Source organism: Capsicum annuum, unplaced genomic scaffold, assembly GCF_002878395.1.
Source record: "Capsicum annuum cultivar UCD-10X-F1 unplaced genomic scaffold, UCD10Xv1.1 ctg64537, whole genome shotgun sequence".
NCBI lineage: Eukaryota > Viridiplantae > Streptophyta > Magnoliopsida > Solanales > Solanaceae > Capsicum > Capsicum annuum.
In genome coordinates, this window is record NW_025873687.1 from 1 (window position 1) to 5,980 (window position 5,980).

Consider the following 5,980-nt stretch of genomic DNA (forward strand, 5'->3'; position numbering starts at 1 on the left):
ACCAACCAACACACAATTCCTTGTCATATACTTCTTGGAAACCTCTTAATGTTTGGATTTGGTTAATTTACAAACTAAACTAAATATATCAGAAGAGTAGTAAAGCTAAGATTGTGCCTAGCCCGATGCGCAATCTACATCCCCGCTCTATATTATGCTTGCAACCAATTCATCGTACGAACTGTTGCGGCAAACAGCAACGGGGATTGTCACCTTGGTAAAAGATCTTCATTTTCAGCATTTGGGAGTCTCCACCTATTCTCCCATGAAATCACCAAAAACTAGAAAAAAATTCTACAATAGACATCCTGGAATTAGGCTTTGGTCGACAGTAGATTATACTTATGGTCTAGGTCGGGTTATATGCACGATCGATGAATGACGATCAGTGGTCGATGACTGGAAACTATTTGTATGAAAACCTTGAAATTGCAAATATTGCTTCTAATCAATGATCGTTGGGTTAATGGAAGAGAGAAATGAACTTGGAGTCACCTGAGCTGCTGTAATGTACTTTCTAAAGTGGTTTTGAGTAATGTGAGGGGTTCAAGCTTTTCAACAATGGTGGAAAGTGTGTTTGATAAGATACCAACCAAATGGGGTAACAATGGGTGTAATGGACAAGCTTATGATAATTATGGACTAATTTAGAGCTGATTGCCGGAAAATAACACCGGAAAAGTGGTCGGAATCGGAGCTTTTTGGAGGAAAAACCAACTACCTTCTATTTTTAGCTTTTGAATTTTTTTTATTTAATATTTTTGAAATTCTAAATATTTTTGTATATATAATGGTGGATGATGGAGTGGGTTGAAGTGTATTATTTAAAACTTGTGGATGAATTTATTAAGTTGGAAGTATTGGATTAAAGTGAATTATTATAAAATTTATGGGTGAAGTTGTTAAGCTGCAAAAGTTGATGATGATGTGGATTTAAGTGTTTTGACAAATTTTTCAAGAAGTTTATAACTTTGGCAAAATAGTTTTCCATAGTATTTTTTTAACAAACTTGCCCCATATCTTAACTTATTACCAACATAAGACACTATTAATTATATTATCCAACTAATATCATAATTGGCTTCTCCTTAATTAGGTTACAACTAAAAACTTAAATGTCAAACATGATTTTCTTTAATTTAGGTTACAAGACAAAAATAAAAATTAGTATCTAATGTTGGAATATATTTCTCCTTTTCTTATTCACCATCATTTATTTTTTAAAATAATTATTCTCTTTATTAATAAAACAACCAAAAAAACAACCAATAGATAGAAGGGTTGACAATTTGTCACAAATTAACAATTAACTCATTACTCCATTTATTAAGGGATTAACATATAATGCCAACTAAGGTGCATTATTGAGTAATCACCATTATTTATCCATTAATGGGATAAGATTTTCTAACCCCCAAATCAACATATTACATAGAATAATAACATCAATTGTTTGAGAGAGTAGCATGTATAGCTTTAAATACTCCATATTTTTCACTCTCAATGTCAACTCAAAATCACAAGAATATATTATCTCTTATTCTTTTCTTACAACTTATTTTATCAAACATGGCAAAGAAACCTAGTAGCATGGGTCGTTAAAAGATCAAAATTGCCAAGATAGAGGTCAAGAATCACCTCCAGGTTACCTTCTCAAAACGTCGCTCTGGTCTTTTCAAAAAAGCAAGTGAACTGTGCACTCTCTGTTGTGTTGAAATAGCCATCATAGTGTTTTCCCCTGCCAGAAAAGTCTTTTCCTTCAGCCACCCTAATGTTGAGTCCCTTATTGATAGGTTCCGCTCGAGAAATAATACTAATAATAATCCAATCGCAAATAATTCACTTCAACTTGTTGAGGCTCATCGAAATGCTAATGTTTGTGGGCTCAATTTGCAACTCACTCAAATTCTTGGTGAGGTTGAAATTGAGAAGAAAAGAGGTGAATCACTTGATCAAATGAGGAAAAAAAGTCAGAGCCAATGTTGGTTGGAAGCTCCCATAAGTCAACTTGATTTGCAAGAACTTGAACAATTAAAGGATTCAATGGAAGCTTTGAAAAAAATATGTGACTAATCAGGCAAGCAAGTTTATGGTTAATGAGATTGCTAATTCTTCTACTTTTTTTGGTGATAATGGTAATGGGATCTTTGACAACTATGATATCAAGCCACCTAGAACCATGCCTTCTTCAAGTGATCTTTACAAACATAGCCTTGGTTTTGATTCAGCTGCACTTTTTTAATTCTTTTTTTTTTTTTGTGTCTCTCCGTCCCTTTTTTTGGATTTTCATTCGGAGTCTAGACACTAATTTGGGGCCTGACTAAATAAGATTTTCATCAGTATGCAACGTCATACACTGATTAAGATGGTAGACTATAATAATCGCACCCATCACAACCTTTAATGGTCCAGTGAGTACCTCACATGCTGGCTGGCCTTTGCTCTAAATTCTTCAAGTTCTCAATTTGTGCATTTATTGCTAATAAGCAACAACAAACGAATCAATATAAGATTTTTTTCTAAATAGGTTGTTTTTAATTTGCTATTTATCACGGTATTATAAAGAATTAATAAGTGTAAACTGACTATTCCCAAAGAATGATGCATATATTTTTATGTAAACAAAATACTTAAGAAATTGTTGTTATTATGATAATAAACTTAAAAAAGTAAACCAAATTAACACATAATAGATTAAACCTTTTAGAAATAAATGAAGAAATTCAAAAGAAGTTGCACCAAGGTAATAATTAGGTAATAAATATATACCTAGGTAGAGTAATTGTTTTAAAACAAAAGCAGTTCATTCTATTTTTAATAGTTCAATAACATTTTTGACCCCCCCAAAAAAACACATGCTTCTACTTCATGAACATGAAAAGGAAAATAAAAACAAAAACATGCTTACTTAGTAGCTAATAATGCTTTAATATTAGTACTAACTACTAATTGCTTCAAAATTGGCCATCTCCTGAGTTACTGAGTTCATAAGGAACAATTGAAGAACAATAATCAATTGCAACCTTATTCAAAAATTGATCCTCAGCTCCAAATCTTGCTATTTTCATCGTTGATTCCTATTTGTTACGTTCATCAACCCTTGTTGTTACGTTCCTCTTCAAATTTTCCAATACCCTTAGTATCAATTGGTTCATTCAACCAATATCCCCCATTATTATTATCAGCAATATTCACCAACTTCACTTCTTCAATATTCCCTTTCTTCTTCTTCTCCGCTTCCCAATCTTTACACATATGAGAATAATACTGGTTATTTTGTTGCAAGTTGAATTCATCAGTGGTCAATGATGACAACGACGAAGATGGTATTCCAGTGATGTAACGGTCAATAACAGCATCAACACTAGGATGACCGAAAGTGAAAAGACTTTGGCGCTTTAAAGACTGAACCAGAATAACAATTTCTGCACTAGTTAATATGTAAAGTTCACTAGCTTTTTTGAAAAGTCCTAAACACGTTTTGATAAAATAACATGTCTACTGTTCTGATTGTCAATTGGCTTGATTGCAATTTTCCTCAGCCCATGATTTTTCTTAACGACGTTAGTGTTAACGTTCATGGTGACCGACTTGATAGCGCATTTGAAGTACTAACTCTTTGTGCCAATCTAATGGAATTGCAGGGAATTGTGAATCTCTGAATATATTGATTGTGACTCGAGGAGACGATTAATTGCAACACGCAGTTATCCACGTTAATCTATCAAATGAACGAAATTTTGAAGAATCCAATATTTGCAACGCAAGCAGTTATTGCTGCAGGATTTTCTACATTAGCCACTGCCATCGGTTACCCTTTCGATAGCCTTTAGCCTTAAAGCCCTCGTACAGGTGTGAAAACTGATATTGACCCTGAGCATTCACTTAAATGTATTATCTTACTCTGAGTCGAGCATCTTTAATGTCTTATTGTGCTTTGGTTGTATATTCTGTGGAATGGAATGCAGGTGGGATCAATTAGCGGTAAACAACTCACTGGTGCTGATGTCGTCAACAAGGTTAGAACTTTGTCAGGAAGTTCAGGTGACTCAATTAGCTATTTTTGTTTTATGGTAACCAGAAGTGATGCTACTCTGCTCTCCCATTTTGCCTCATGACAAAAGTTATTCAGATGATGTATGATGTATCAATTGTATTACTGCTTTGATGGGAAATGCATGCATTATAGGTCTTATAAAAGACCGATGAAAAGTTCATAAATTTTCTCGTATGGATGGCTGTTTTATGGACATCTTTCGATCTAAAATGTTAATGTTCTTTTAATATTTTAGGACCATTGAAGGCTAGTATAATGGTGTGGGGTGGTTGACACTTGGAAGGTCATTGGGTTTGGGAGCTCGCTTTGGTGTTTGTGAAATATTAACTGCTTTTTACAAAGGTATGATTTCTTCAGCTGCTTAACTGTTTATTAACCGTTTTGCCAGTCTTCTGAACAGAAAATCCAAACCTAGACCAAGCAGGATTTTTTCGCATGATTATGTTGGTTTGTGTGCTTGTCTTGTAAATGGAAGTTCTAGAACATCCGGTTTATTACCACATCGGAATAGTTTCCCAACTAGAAGCCACATTACCATATTCCAACATAAATGGTTTTAATAAATTCCCAACCTCAGTTTGATTTAATAAATTACCATATCCCTGCTTATAAGTGTGGCGCTCTACACACCCATAAACAGGACTCTACCCAACACGATTTCGCAGACACCTTGGGACCATGAACCGTGCTTTGATACCAAGTTTTTCACGACCCGAACCAGGGCCTGGCAGTGACGAGCATTTCGAACCATGAAGGCCTGAAACACCCCTATCTGTCTGGTAATCATGCACCTAATTCATATGATCAAAGTAATGCGGAAGAAACACAATAATTTAGAAACATGATCATAAATATGAAAAGAAACAATAACGGGGAAATAAGGTTCCCCCAACATCAATCAACCTCTAAACAACTGTCTGCGAAAATCTCTAACAAATGACTGAGTCAAGTAACTGTATATAAAATGGGAAAAGCCCCCAGTAGACCCCAAAACTAAATATAAGATAAAAGGACTGCAGGACATAAGACCTTCCAAAACATAGAAGGCTCACCACTTGTCTCTGCAACTCTGTCTGAATGATCTACTAATTCTCTTGACCCTTAGACTGGGCCTCTGAACCTGAGAGGTTGGAGAGTGGAGGGGGTCAGCACAAAAGTACTGGCACGCAGAGATATCAAAACGAAACTTAATATTTTTTTTTACAAAATATAGTTGAGAGCCATTATAAAGCAATTTTGTATCAAATCATTTGAAAACACATGGGCGAAATGCAATAGTTTATCAACAACAATGAAATGCAACTGAGCTAGGTGGAATACCCTACATAATTTACACCAATTGCCAAACCTCGGTTGCCGCCGAGATTAGAGAATACGTGAGGGAGAGACACACAAGACCACGAAGCATGGTGTCTCGACCCAATGGTAGTGCCCAAGATCACTTAGCCCGGGTTCCTACCTATAGTCCCAATTTGGGAATGACATAAAGCCAAGTACACAAGATTAGTTAGCCTGGTACCAAATTTTCGTGTCGGTAAACACGGTTTCCAGCGATGAGCCCTTATTCAAACGCCTTCTTCAGGCATCCACCTATCTCATATAAAATTAATCCATTCAAATTTCATCTGATTTAATCACATATCATATTCTGTAGGGTATCGTCATACCCGACTTGCAAGTCATCAATATCACATCCACATATGCATAATCATGTAAAAACCAAGGTGCTTCATCATTTACAAGTGGTGAACAATATTTATTTCAAATTCATGCTCTCTTTTGTTGATCACAATATAATATGGAGTATCGAAACATTTTCATGGGAATTTGAAAACAATTTATCATTCATATTTATCAAGAATTCACATATGCATGTTTTCAACCATTGAAGTATATAGGCAAACAATTCCCATGACATAAAGA

General features: G+C 35.0%; 2 pseudogenes; one reads left to right on the forward strand and one right to left on the reverse strand.

Annotated features, from left to right (window-relative positions):
* Positions 1–1,569: 1,569 nt before the first annotated feature.
* On the forward strand, positions 1,570–2,381 carry LOC124893733 (annotated as a pseudogene).
* A 573-nt stretch (positions 2,382–2,954) lies between these two features.
* On the reverse strand, positions 2,955–3,581 carry LOC124893732 (annotated as a pseudogene).
* Positions 3,582–5,980: the final 2,399 nt, after the last annotated feature.